The 15,430-nt window shown below is 43.7% G+C and overlaps 1 pseudogene; it reads left to right on the top strand.

Annotated features, from left to right (window-relative positions):
* Positions 1-7,066, top strand: part of LOC115101877 (DALR anticodon-binding domain-containing protein 3-like) — a 29,745-nt pseudogene extending 22,679 nt beyond the window's left edge.
* Positions 7,067-15,430: the final 8,364 nt, after the last annotated feature.

The raw sequence follows: 15,430 nt of genomic DNA, 5'->3' as shown, positions 1-15,430 counted from the left end.
TCCCCAAGAAAGTAGATCTGTTTACATCACATACACTATCAAGCATTTCACATATTATTTAGATACTTACTGTTAGCACTTGGTGGCCTATAGAAACACCCCAAAAGTAAAGGCTTTAGATGTGCCAGGTGGACCTGCAACCACAAGACTTCAATAACACTTCACACAAGATCTTCTGTAAGCATTACAGGGATATGGCTCTGAGTGAGTATATATCGATACCTTCCCCATAAGTATTCCTGTCTCATCTATAGATGTTATATCCTTGTATTGCTACTACTGTATCATCAAATTAATTATCTAAGTGAGTCTCAGAAATGGCTAATATATGAATGTTATCTGACGTTTTTGATTTCATGAACCTTATTTCTAAGGTTTCATACTGTATATGAACTGATATAGCTCTGTAGCCTGCTGGCCTACCTTGCTCTCCAGGGGGTTTGTGTGTGGCTGGTGTTGTGTTGAGTCAGAGCTGACTGATAGCTGTTTTCACACACAGGTCACCCTGGACGTGCAGAGGGAAGGCAGCCTGTCCACCAAGGGCCCCAGAGGCGGAGTCTTCGTCATGTACAACTGTGCTCGGCTGCACACCCTATTTGACAGCTACCAGCGAGGTGTGGAGAAAGGTGAGACGGGGGACACACGCAAGGCAACTGGATGATGATGGATATGATGATGTCCTTTAGCAGACGTGACTGACTTGATAATGCCGCATTCGAAACAACTGGGAAATCTCAGACTTCCGACCTCAGTACAATCAAAACACCTGGGAACTGTGAAATAAATGAGCTCCAACTGAGAAAAATGTATTTGAACGGTCATCCAACTAGGGAACACAGGCCTCTTTCTAGAGCTCCAACTTTCAGACCTGAAGATCACTGACGTCATGGTTTGAGCTCAGTTGTTTTGAACATGCAATTATCCAAAGTGACCCAGAAAACACTTAGGCCACGTACTGTAGTGCGTATGTGTTATGTTGTAGTCAAACCACAAACTGAGCCATCTGACCCACACAATTGCACTGCTAGGGTACCTGCCTCCTTTACACTGCCATGTTGTATGTGTACTAGTGCAGACCACACCAAGCAAACATGTACATCCTACATTGTACTCGGTCTTTCTCCTGCTGCATGTTCAGTTCCTCCTTATTGGCATCCTATAGGACTTTACCCTGAAATCCCAGAGGGCTCCCAGTTGGAGTTCTCAGCTCTAAAAGAAGAGGTAGGCCTATCATTGGTTAAATGATTGCTCCACAGCACACATTACAGAGCCTGTGCTGATCAAGGATCAGGTTTGCATGGATGGGGCACAGGAGGCTGCTGAGGGGAGGACAGCTCACAAAAATGGCCGGAACAGAGCGAATGGAATGGCATCAAACACCTGGAAACTATGTGTTTGATGTATTTGATACCAATCCACTGATTCCACTCCAGTTATTACCACAAGCTGGTTCTATCCAATTAAGGTGCCGCAGGAGGACCTGATCCTGGATTCTTCCAAGCACTTCTACTCTGAGGCGCTTTGTGAATATGGGCCTAGATATGTTTCATTTGTACTCTGGTCCTCCAGAGATTGCTATTCTCCACAGTCATGGTGTCTCTTCCTGTTTCATAGGGGGAGTGGCTGCTGCTGTTCGATTACCTCATTCCATTCTCGGAGCTTCTCGACCAAACACGACAGCCGTTGGGGTGTGATGGAGGGGCCAGAGTCAACCTGAAGACTGAACGGGTGAGATTTAAAATAAGAAGTGCATTTAAAATATCAGTTTCAGTTTGGACACACCTACTCATTCCAGGGATTTTCTTTATTTTTACTGTTTTATACATTTTAGAATAATAGTGACGACATCAAAACTATGAAATAACACATGTATTTATGTAATAACCAAAAAAGTGTTGAAAAAATCAATATATTTGAGATTCTTCAAAGTAGCCACCGTTTGCCTTGATGACCGCTTTGCACACTCTTGGCATTCTCAACTAGCTTCATGAGGTAGTCACCTGGAATGCATTTCAATTAACAGGTGTGCCTTTTCATTTGTGGAATTTCTTTCCTTAATGCGTTTGAGCCAATCAGTTATGTTGTGACAAGATAGGGGTGGGTATAAAGATGCTAGCCCTATTTGGTAAAAGACCAAGTCCGTATTATTGCAAGAACAGCTGAAATAAGCAAAGAGAAATGACAGCCCATCATTACTGTAAGACATAAAGGTCAGTCAATCTGCATAATGTCAAGAACTTTGCAAGTTTCTTCAAGTACAGTCGCAAAAACCATCAAGTGCTATGATGAAACTGGCTCTCACGAGCACCGCCACAGGAAAGGAAGACCCAGAGTTATCTCTGCCGCAGCGGATAAGTTCATTAGAGTTAACAGCCTCAGAAATTGCAGCCCAAATAAATGCTTCACGGAAGTTCAAGTAACAGATACATCTCAACATCAACTGTTCAGTGGAGACTGTGTGAATCAGGCCTTCATGGTAAAATTGCTGCAAAGAAACAACTACTAAAGGACACCAACAAGAAGAGACTTGCTTGGGCCAAGAAACACAAGCAATGGACATTAGACCAGTGGGAATCTGTCCTTTTTGTTTGAGTCCAGATTTGAGATTTTTGGTTCCAACCTTCGTGTCTTTGTGAGACGCAGAGTAGGTGAACAGATTATCTCTGCATGTGTGATTCCCACTGTAGCATGGAGGTGGTTTGCTGGTGACACTGTCAGTGATTTATTTAGAATTCAAGGCAGTAACCAGCATGGCTACCACAGCATTCTGCAATGATATACCATCCCATCTGGTTTGGGCTTAGTGGGACTATCATTTGTTTTTCAACAGGACAATGACCCAACACACCTCCAGGCTGTGTAAGGGCTATTTGACCAAGAAGGAGAGTGATGGAGTGCTGCATCAGATGACCTGGCCTCCACAATCACCTGACCTCAACCCAATTGAGATGGTTTGGGATGAGTTGAGGGATGAGATGAGATGAGGACTGCAGAGTGAAGGAAAAGCAGCCAACAAGTGCTCAGCACATGTGGGAACTCCTTCAAGACTGTTGGAAAAGCATTCCAGGTGAAGCTGATTGAAAGAACGCCTAGTGTGCAAAGCTGTCATCAAGGCAAAGGGTTGCAACTTTGAAGAATTATAAAATATATTTTGATTTAACACTATTTTTGGTTACTACATGATTGAATGTGTTATTTCATAGTTGTGATGTCTTCACTATTCTACAATGTAGAAAACATGAAATAAACCCCTTGAATAAGTAGGTGTCCAAAGTTTTGACTTGAACAGTAGGTAAATGAATGCTCATATAATGTATGTTTTAATGTGTGTGCAATGTGCCTCCCAGATCTGCAAGTTCCTGGTGCCCCTCAGTAAGGATTTTAGCTCTTATTACAACAGAGTCCACGTCCTTGGGGTGAGCACTCCCTAATATTTCCGCTATGATTGTCTGTCTGTGTTGAGGGTGGGGGTAGTTAATTTAGGTTCGGTTTAATTACAGCATGTGGTCTCGCAGTATGCAGAATTACATCTCTGTTTGCATGTGTGATGCCTCTCGATGTTTGGCACATTGTGTTAATGGCCTATGACCGGCCATACCAGGCCTGAAAACATGGTGTACTGATAGAGTACAGATTATTTTTGATTTAAACTGATTACAGTTCACACCAAGTTCAGTCCATACTCCCCCCTCTTTTTCAATCTCTCTCTATATCCCCTCTTTCCCCCTCTACAGGAGCCGTTGCCTCACCTCTTCAATCAGATGTTTTGTCGGCTGCAGTTGTTGAGAGCACTAAGAGAGCTCTACCATCGCGCACTAGACACTCTTCACCTTCCTCCCATTCCACAGCTATAGCCCCAAATACCCCAACGAAAGCCAGAATTATAGCCCCATGAACTGACCCAAATTCCCCAACTATAGCCCCATGAACAGCCCAAATAGAAGGCCTATTAACGGACAAAAATATCACTAGCCTATCCCATAGATGAAATAGACATGCCACTTTTACTGCCCAAAGGATTATACTGTAGTTAGCAATAGGCTTTTATTTTCTCCAAATTGATCCCCAAATACTTACACCCTATATTACACCCACTCTATTTATTGCTGATAAAATAACATGTATAAATGATTCACCCTACAGTGAAGTGTTTGTCTCCCCTGTCTTATCATCAGTATCTCTGATGTACCACAGATACAGCCTCTACCATAGACACTCACTGCCTTTGAACCAATGATCATCTTCAGTCTTCCCTTATACAATACCATAGATGCTTTTCCACTAACAAACACTGCCCCAGAGCCATAGGTATTTACAGACTCTGCATGTACACTGTAAGTACCGCCCCCGCCCTGATCACTAGATGTTGCTCCTGGCCATGAGCCATTTACGTTCCCCTACCTTCTCCTTCTACTTGAATAATACAAATGGATATGTTTCACTGGAACTGACTGTCTCAGTATGGTGTGTGTGTGTATATATATATATATATATATATCTCACTCACACATTCACTCTCACACACACACAAAGTGCATTTGGAAAGTATTCAGACCCCTTGACTTTTTCCACATTTTGTTACGTTACAACCTTATTCTAAAATTGATTATCCCTCATCAATCGACACACAATACTCCATAATGACAAAGCAAAAACAGGTTTTTAGAATGTTTGGCAAATGTATAAAATAAAAAAAGTATTCAGACCCTTTACTTAGTGTTTTGTTGAAGCACCTTTGACAGGGATTACAGCCGCAAGTCAAATCAAACTTTATTTGCACATGCGCTGAATACAACAAGTGTAGACTTTACTGTGAAATGCTTACTTACAAGCCCTTAACCAACAGTGCAGTTCAAGAAGAAGAAAATATTTACCAAGTAGGCTAAGATAAAAAGTTATAATAAAAAGTAACACTAAGAATAACAATAACGAGGCTATTTACAGGGGGCACCGGTACCGTGTCAGTGTGCAGGGGTACAGGCTAGTTGAGGTAATCTGTACATGTAGGTGGGGGCGAAGTGACTATGCATAGGGTAACAAACAAACAGCGAGTAGCAGCAGGGGGGGTGGTGTCAATGTAAATTGTCCGGTGGTGATTTTTATGAATTGTTCAGCAGTCTAATGGCTTGGGGGTAGAAGCTGTTAAGGAGCCTTTTGATCCTAGACTTGGTTGCTCCGGTACCGCTTGCTGTGCGGAAGCAGAGAAAACGGTCTATAACTTGGGTGACAGGAGTCTCTGACAATTTATTGGCTTTCCTCTGACACGCCTATTTAAATAGGTCCTGGATGGCAGGAAGCTTGGCCCCAGTGATGTACTGGGCTGTATGCACTACCCTCTGTAGCACCTTACGGTCAGATCCCGAGCAGTTGCCATACCAGGCGGTGATGCAACCGGTCAGGATGCTCTCGATGGTGCAGCTGTAGAACCTTTTTAGGATCTGGTGGCCCATGCCAAATCTTTTCAGTCTTCTGAGGGGGAGGGGGGTCTGTCGTGCCCTCTTCACGATTGTCTTGGGATGTTTGGACCATGATAGTTCGTTGGTGATGTGGACACCAAGGAACTTAACTCTCTACCCGCTCCACTACAGCTCCGTCGATGTTAATGGGGGCCTGTTTGGCCCGACTTTTCCTGTAGTCCACGATCAGCTCCTTTGTCTTGCTCACATTGAGAGGTTGTTGTGCTGGCACCACCAGTTCTGACCACCTCCCTATAGGCAGTCTCTTCGTTTTCGGTGATCAGGCCTACCACTGTTGTCGTCAGCAAACTTAATGTTGGAGTTGTTTGGCCAATCGGTCTTGGGTGAACAGGAAATACAGGAGGGGACTAAGTAGCCTGCAGAGTTCTGTCCTACTATCCAGGTCTGTACCCAAACAATTTGAACTTCTACTTTTAAAAATCCACCTCTCTAAAAACAAGTCTCTCACCGTTGCCGCCTGCTATAGACCACCCTCTGCTCCCAGCTGTGCTCTGGACACCATATGTGAACTGATTGCCCCCCATCTATCTTCAGAGCTCGTGCTGCTAGGCGACCTAAACTGGAACATGCTTAACACCCCAGCCATCCTACAATCTAAACTTGATGCCCTCAATCTCACACAAATTATCAATGAACCTACCAGGTACCCCCCCAAAGCCTTAAACACGGGCACCCTCATAGATATCATCCTAACCAACTTCCCCTCTAAATACACCTCTGCTGTCTTCAACCAAGATCTCAGCGATCACTGCCTCATTGCCTGCATCCGTAATGGGTCAGCGGTCAAACGACCTCCACTCATCACTGTAAAACGCTCCCTGAAACACTTCAGCGAGCAGGCCTTTCTAATCGACCTGGCCGGGGTGTCCTGGAAGGATATTGATCTCATCCCGTCAGTAGAGGATGCCTGGATATTTTTAAAAATGCCTTCCTAACAATGTTAAATAAACATGCCCCATTCAAGAAAATTAGAACCAGGAACAGATATAGCCCTTGGTTCTCCCCAGACCTGACTGCCCTTAACCAACACAAAAACATCCTATGGCGTTCTGCATTAGCATCGAACAGCCCCCGTGATATGCAGCTGTTCAGGGAAGCTAGAAACCGTTATACACAGGCAGTTAGAAAAGCCAAGGCTAGCTTTTTCAAGCAGAAATTTGCTTCCTGCAACACTAACTCTAAAAAGTTCTGGGACACTGTAAAGTCCATGGAGAATAAGAACACCTCCTCCCAGCTGCCCACTGCACTGAAGATAGGAAACACTGTCACCACTGATAAATCCACCATAATTGAGAATTTCAATAAGCATTTTTCTACGGCTGGCCATGCTTTCCACCTGGCAACTCCTACCCCGGTCAACAGCACTGCACCCCCAACAGCAACTCGCCCAAGCCTTCCCCATTTCTCCTTCTCCCAAATCCATTCAGCTGAAGTTCTGAAAGAGCTGAAAAATCTGGACCCCTACAAATCAGCCGGGCTAGACAATCTGGACCCTTTCTTTCTAAAATTATCTGCCGAAATTGTTGCCACCCCTATTACTAGCCTGTTCAACCTCTCTTTCGTGTCATCTGAGATTCCCAAAGATTGGAAAGCAGCTGCGGTCATCCCCCTCTTCAAAGGGGGGACACTCTTGACCCAAACTGCTACAGACCTATATCTATCCTACCATGCCTTTCTAAGGTCTTGAAAGCCAAGTCAACAAACAGATTACCGACCATTTCGAATCTCACCATACCTTCTCTGCTATGCAATCTGGTTTCAGAGCTGGTCATGGGTGCACCTCAGCCACGCTCAAGGTCCTAAACGATATCTTAACCGCCATCGATAAGAAACATTACTGTGCAGCCGTATTCATTGATCTGGCCAAGGCTTTCGACTCTGTCAACCACCACATCCTTATCGGCAGACTCGACAGCCTTGGTTTCTCAAATGATTGCCTCGCCTGGTTCACCAACTACTTCTCTGATAGAGTTCAGTGTGTCAAATCGGAGGGTCTGCTGTCCGGACCTCTGGCAGTCTCTATGGGGGTGCCACAGGGTTCAATTCTTGGACCGACTCTCTTCTCTGTATACATCAATGAGGTCGCTCTTGCTGCTGGTGAGTCTCTGATCCACCTCTACGCAGACGACACCATTCTGTATACTTCCGGCCCTTCTTTGGACACTGTGTTAACAACCCTCCAGGCAAGCTTCAATGCCATACAACTCTCCTTCCGTGGCCTCCAATTGCTCTTAAATACAAGTAAAACTAAATGCATGCTCTTCAACCGATCGCTACCTGCACCTACCCGCCTGTCCAACATCACTACTCTGGACGGCTCTGACTTAGAATACGTGGACAACTACAAATACTTAGGTGTCTGGTTAGACTGTAAACTCTCCTTCCAGACCCATATCAAACATCTCCAATCCAAAGTTAAATCTAGAATTGGCTTCCTATTTCGCAACAAAGCATCCTTCACTCATGCTGCCAAACATACCCTTGTAAAATTGACCATCCTACCAATCCTCGACTTTGGCGATGTCATTTACAAAATAGCCTCCAATACCCTACTCAACAAATTGGATGCAGTCTATCACAGTGCTATCCGTTTTGTCACCAAAGCCCCATATACTACCCACCATTGCGACCTGTACGCTCTCGTTGGCTGGCCCTCGCTTCATACTCGTCGCCAAACCCACTGGCTCCATGTCATCTACAAGACCCTGCTAGGTAAAGTCCCCCTTATCTCAGCTCGCTGGTCACCATAGCATCTCCCACCTGTAGCACACGCTCCAGCAGGTATATCTCTCTAGTCACCCCCAAAACCAATTCTTTCTTTGGCCGCCTCTCCTTCCAGTTCTCTGCTGCCAATGACTGGAACGAACTACAAAAATCTCTTAAATTGGAAACACTTATCTCCCTCACTAGCTTTAAGCACCAACTGTCAGAGCATCTTACAGATTACTGCACCTGTACATAGCCCACCTATAATTTAGCCCAAACAACTACCTCTTTCCCAACTGTATTTAATTTATTTATTTATTTTGCTCCTTTGCACCCCATTATTTTTATTTCTACTTTGCACATTCTTCCATTGCAATACTACCATTCCAGTGTTTTACTTGCTATATTGTATTTACTTTGCCACCATGGCCTTTTTTGCCTTTACCTCCCTTCTCACCTAATTTGCTCACATTGTATATAGACTTGTTTTTTTTTTTTGTTTTTTTTTACTGTATTATTGACTGTATGTTTGTTTTACTCCATGTGTAACTCTGTGTCGTTGTATGTGTCGAACTGCTTTGCTTTATCTTGGCCAGGTCGCAATTGTAAATGAGAACTTGTTCTCAACTTGCTTACCTGGTTAAATAAAGGTGAAATAAAAAATAAATAAATAAAAGTACACACCCCTGAGGGGACCCAGTGTTAAGGATCAGCGTGGAAGAAGTATTGTTGCCTACTCTTACCACCTGGGGGCGGCCCATCAGGAAGTCCAGGATCCAGTTGCAGAGGGAGGTGTTTAGTCCCAGAGGCCTTAGCTTAGTGATGAGCTTCGTGGGCACTATGGTGTTGAGCGCTGAGCTGTAGTCAAACAGCATTCTCACATACAGTGGGGCAAAAAAAGTATTTAGTCAGCCACAGATTGTGCAAGTTCTCCCACTTAAAAAGATGAGAGGCCTGTAATTTTCATCATGGGTACACTTCAACTATGACAGACAAAATGAGGGGAAAAAATCCAGAAAATCACATTGTAGGATTTTTAAATGAATTTATTTGCAAATTATGGTGGAAAATAAGTATTTGGTCACCTACAAACAAGCAAGATTTCTGGCTCTCTAAGACCTGTAACTTCTTCTTTTAAGAGGCTCTTCTGTCCTCCACTCGTTACCTGTATTAATGGCACCTGTTTGAACTTGTTATCAGTATAAAAGACACCTCACTTCGAGTCCGGGCTCTGGCTGGGCCACTCAAGCACATTCGGAGTCTTGTCCCGAAGCCACTCCTGTATTGTCTTGCCCATGCGCTTAGGGTCGTTGTCCTGTTGGAAGGTGAACCTTCACCCCAGTCTGAGGTCCTGAGCAATCTGGAGCAGGTTTTCATCAAGGATCTCTCTGTACTTTGCTCTGTTAATCTTTCCTTCGATCCTGACCAGTCTCGGACACAGTGTTCTTGGGGACCTTCAATGCGGCATTTTCTGGTATTTCTTCTTTTCTTTTTTTTTTTATAAATGTGCAAACATTTCTACAAACCTGTTTTTGATTGGTCATTGTGGGGTATTGTGTGCCTGAATACTTCCCAACTGCATTGTGTATGTGCCATGGACTAACCCTCCACCACCACTGCAGTACTTCTCCTGTGCCATAATACATACTATACTGCACTGCGCCAGACCCCACTTCTCCATTGTCGCTCTGTGCCATATCTTGGACATTTATTATCATGTACGTTTTGTGTGTTGGTGTCTCTAACTCTCATCCACAAAGTTTTTGTCAACAGTGCATCAGATCAATATATTTTTCACCTTCACTGATTTGATCAATAAATGAGTGTTGAACTCGGTGACCCCGCTGCTGTGTGTGAAGGTTTGTATGTGTCATATTGCAGCACAGTGTTCCACTATTTGGTCACTTTAACTCTAGAATCCTTAATTGAACCAATAACAAAGCGGTCACCCTGACTTTGATTTGGTAAAAGCTGAAGGCTGTTCCTGAAGAAGATTAACCACCCTCAAATTCATTGACCGAGCTGGGGATGCATGGACTGGCCATCCATGATAGCAAAATTATAGTTTAACCATGTTTTGAGGCTATACAGTGTTTGTTTCCACTGAACAAAAATATAAACGCAACATGTAAAGTGTTCGTCCCATGTTTCATGAACTGACATTTTAAAAATCCAGAAATGTTCCATATGCACAAAATGCTTATTTCTCTCAAACTTGCACACATTTGTTTACATCTCTGTTAGTGAGCATTTTTCCTTTGCCAAGATAACCCATCCACCTGCCAGGTGTGGCATCTCAAGAAGCTGATTAAACATTATGATCATTACACAAGTGCACCTTGTGCTGGGGACAATAAAAGGCCACTTTTAATTTGAGAAGTTTTGTCACACAACACAATGCCACAGATGTCTCAAGTTGAGGGAGTGTGCAATTGGCATGCTGACTGCAGGAATGTCCACCAGAGCTGTTACCAGAGAACCGGCCCCACAACTGCAGATCACGTGTAACCACGCCAGCTCAGGACCACCACATTCGGCTTCTTCAGCTGCGGAATCATCTGAGGGGGGAGAGGTGTTGAGTATTTATGTCTTTTAATAAAGCCCTTTAGTGGAGGAAAACTCATTATGATTGGGTGGGCCTGTGCCCTCCAATGCCCACCCATGGCTGCACCCCTGCCCAGTCATGTAAAAGCCATAGATTTGGGCCAAATTCATACTTATTTCAATTGGCTAATTTCCTTATATGAACTGTAACTAAGTAAAATCTTAAATTTTGCATTTTTATTTTTGTTCAGTATATATTGTTTACAAACATTGGAGTAAAACAAGCTGGGGTTTTGATGAGGTACGACAGTTGAACTAAACTCATGAGGCATAAGTTATATTCTTCAATAATCAATTGGTATATATAATTCATTAATAAGTCCAAAAAATGTATTTAGCAGCTAAGTATTCCAGCTTTTAAGTGTGACAAATTACAGGGAGAAATCTAGATGGTTGGATAATGCCTGGGGATTATGGAAATAATTGGTTATGAGAATAATTCATTTGTAGGTAATATCAGATAATTTACCCAATCATAGCACTAATAAAAGAAAGGTACATGGAGGCTCAAGTTCACCCTAGGCAATTAAAATGGGTGACGGGGCCACGCAATTAGAATCTTCCCCACGTTGACGACTATTGAGAATAATTGGGGAATGTAAGAGCTCTCTCCTCATCATTAGCTGGTCCTGCCACACCAGGCTCTATGCTCTGTATGAAAGATGGAGTGATTATCTTCCCCTTCCCCTGGTGTCCTTTTGACCCCCCTCCATAATGAGATGGAACAGCTGGCATTGGAGCTCTCCACAGGCTTCAGCTGTCTGGCCTCCCAATCACCACCACCATGGGTAAACATATTCCAGAGGAGGCTGCTGGGAGGAGCTATAGGAGGACAGGCTCATTGTAATTGCTGGAATGGAATTGAGTCAAACATGGTTTTGTACCATTCCAGACATTACAATGAGCCTGCCCTCCTATAGGTCCTCCTACCAGCCTCCACTGAACTATTCATTATGACACAGTGTAGTAAAATGCTTTGCAATGTAAAACGAAATTGAGCCTTTCTGATTGGACATATTTCGGTAGTTACTCCCTGTTTAATTCTGCTTCCTTCTGTTTAGTGCCTAATAAATACACCCCATATCTCCATACACACACCTCTGCTCTTTTACCCCCACAGTCTTCCCGGCGCAAGGTGGAGACGGTTTGCTGACGCCAGACCAAACCTCTTGAGAGAGACAGGGTTTTACAGAGCAGATGTATGGGGTGACACTAAGTTCAGTGTTACACTGAACTGTGTGGAATCAGCTGTTTCTGACTCCAGCAGTTGTATTTATCCATTTAGCAGGGGAAGAGAAGGCAGTATGTTTACAGCACTGAAGCCTAGTTGATTTCCCATAGTTTATTAACCATTCTCTTTCATATTTGTGAGTAAATTCATACTCAGATTGCCATATACTGGCTAGATTTCTGGTGCAACATGATGCAATGCTATGACTTTAGCTTTTTTAAATCATGGGAATACGGGCCTGGTTATTGCAGTTTGGAAACGTGTGTGTGTGTTCCCGTGTTCCCATTCCCCACAGCCAATGAGTTAGGCAAGTCTGGCTTTAGAAGTCTGACAAGAATAGGCAGGGGTCATGCAGTACATGAACATAGCCACAGGGTGGAGGTCTACTGACATATTTCAACCACCTGACAGACAGTCCACCAGCAGGCAGCCTTGCTTTTCATCTCCTGCTATCACGGCTCCCCTTCGCCTGCCTGTCAATCACTCCCCTCAGGCCTTGGTTGGCCAGAGACAATGGAGGGAGGAGAGAGAGAAAAGGGGATGCAAACATGAAAGGAGTTAAAAAATGGAGGGATGAATGCAACGGGAAAGGAGGAGAGCATGCAGAGTAAATGCTATGAGCAAATCTACTGTCTTAAAGGAGGGGGAAAACAGGGAGATGAATGAGGTCAGGGATGCCCATGAGAATAGAGTTCTTTGTGGTTGCCAGAGAGAGAGTGCAGGAGAGAGCACAGAAGGGAGGGAGGGAGAAATGGGTGGTGTGGAGGAGAAAAATAGGGAGGGAGGGAGTAGGCTAGGCTAGGCTACTGATATTGATGTCTATTTAAGTGCTTTGGCTGACTGGCTCGGTATACCAGGAAACGACAGGATGAGAGATTGGGGGTGGAGGGAGGCTAACAGCGAGACTGAGGAGCAGAGAGATAACATAAATTATGTGTAACACAGAAACACATTGACTGATATCAGTTAGAACATCCAGGATATTTTCTACTTAATGAACACTTTGAACACAGAGGCAGTGGTGACTGTGACGAAGAGACCGATAGGGATTCTATCCAAAAGATAAATTGTGTCTTTATAACACATGGGCAATTTTGCACATCAGGCTTGCTTATTTCCAAGTGAATGTGGCTCCTGTTGAATGTGTCCCATAGTGTCTTTGAATGTGCAGAGTGTGGTGAGAGGAGAACTTGAATTTGTGGGGGTTGGGTTGTAGTTGTTGGTTGATGGCAGGGGCAGGGGCCCGGAGATGGACAGATTTAATCAGATAAACTCCTCATGCAACAGCTGTCATCCAGCCCTCGCTGCCTCTCTCGTTCTGTGGCTCCCTTTCCTTTCTCTCCTCCTCACTCTACCCTGGTTGAATACAAATTAGGGAACTGGTTGAAATAGAATTTCTGTATACTGGATACCTAATTGTGAGCAAAGGAAACCAACCATCCATTGTTTTAATGATTCTCTGAATTAGTGCATTATGATTATTTAAAGGGACAATCAGCAGTTGCTGCATCCATTTTTAGATGTATAAATGAATGGTATGTAACCATAGATTCTTGTAGAATATAACGTAATTGCCTCATGAGCTGAGTTTAACTGTTGAACCCCATTAGAAGCCAAAATATAAGGTTATTTTATTCCAATATTTGTAAACAAAGTAGATGTAAATTAACACTATATAGCCTTAAAACATGGTTAAAACTATAATTGATATGGATGGCTCAGGAGATGAGGCTGGTGAGAGGAGGACGGCTCATAATGGCTGGGATGGAGTAAATGGAATGGTATCAAACTCATGGAAACCAGATGTTTGATACCATTCCATTTATTCCATTCTAGCTATTACAATGAGCCATCCTCCCCAATTTTGGTACCACAAGCTGCCTGTGATGGATGGTCAGTCCTTGCATCCACAGCTCTGTCTATGAATTTGAGAGTGGTTACATTTCTTCAGCCCCATCCCTCAGCTTTTTAAGGAAACAGGGGCGGGGAGGAAGCCTTGCTATTGTTTCTCCTGCTGACTGCTGCTTTAACTGCTTTTAATCATTCATTTCCTGATTCTGTTTTCTCAGATGTTTATGTAGGCATGCTATGTGTGTGCAATCTTAAGTCTACATTCACATGTTTACTAGCTGATCAGATCACATCACTGTTCAACTGATGTCAAAGGGGAAGAGGTACCAGCATGGATAATGAACCTCGCCCAGCACTTCCATTTAATCCAATATCCTCTTAACCAGCCAAATGGTTGAGAAGATCCTATATCAAAGTAACTGCACATCCAGCAATAATGATCTGGTGTCAGCATGAGGCTGGGGCTGGGAGGCCCCCTGCTGGGTTCAAGCCCTCCAGGACCCTAGTTTAGTAGCTCTGCTTATACAGATAATACACTTCTTTAGCTAATGCTGATGAGTCTCATAAAGTCCTACTGATCTCTGCTGATAGTGATACCTACAATACCCAGTGATAGAGATCCAGACATTCAGCTGCTGCTGCTGCTGATGCAATTTGTATTGGTAGGGTTCCCATCTGAAATGGATCCAGATTCCAGTTCGACCTGGGCCTGCGGCCACCAGGAGCCAGTCTGATGCAACCCAGACCACAGTAGTGTGATAGGGATCCTCCATCCAGCCTAATCCCATCTGATATGAATCCAGCTTGGATAGATCCAGCCTGATAGTGCTGTGGCTCTGCTAGCTCTTAGACCTGGCAAATATTGCTCTAGAATCTCATGACCTCATCATGTAGCCTACTGATCTAGATCTCAATCTATATTTATTGCAGTGACTATGTGATTCTGTGTTTAGACATTGTATTTCGAGGGATCACTTTTGTCTGTCATTGGTAATATGGCAATAGGGATTTATGTTCTGAATATTTCCTCACGGTCAAAGATTTCATTCTTGCCATTTTTACATCTGTGTTCTATCTGAATGTTCACATTCTTCAGAACAGAACATTTCCATAATCAGTGCCATGGCAGTTTGATACATTCTATGGGAATAGACTTGGGGAGATTGTGTGAGCAATGGTAAAAGCATTGTTCAGGGAATGCTATGGAATACCAAGGTCTGATATGTATATCTGTGCTGCATCATTTTTCATCGTTCTCCTTTTTAAATGCCAACTTACTCTCTCTCCCGCTCTTCATCCCCACCTCTCTCTCTCTCTCTCTCTCTCTCTCTTCAGTGATTTGGGTCACTGGCTGATAAGAGACAACACACAGCTGGCCTAAAAAACTATGAACACACACACACAAATACACATGCACAATTTTTCTGACATGCATACAATATACTTAAGGCACACACTCACCCAGAGCATCCTTTAAAACATGTGTTTGTTGTTGTTTACCCACACTGAAAATGTACTTCTGTCTCTTTCTCGGTGACACTTTCCCTTCATCCATCCACAA

Source organism: Oncorhynchus nerka, linkage group LG20 (genome assembly GCF_034236695.1).
Source record: "Oncorhynchus nerka isolate Pitt River linkage group LG20, Oner_Uvic_2.0, whole genome shotgun sequence".
In the NCBI taxonomy this organism is placed as follows: domain Eukaryota; kingdom Metazoa; phylum Chordata; class Actinopteri; order Salmoniformes; family Salmonidae; genus Oncorhynchus; species Oncorhynchus nerka.
This window is presented reverse-complemented; position numbering and strand designations above follow the sequence as displayed.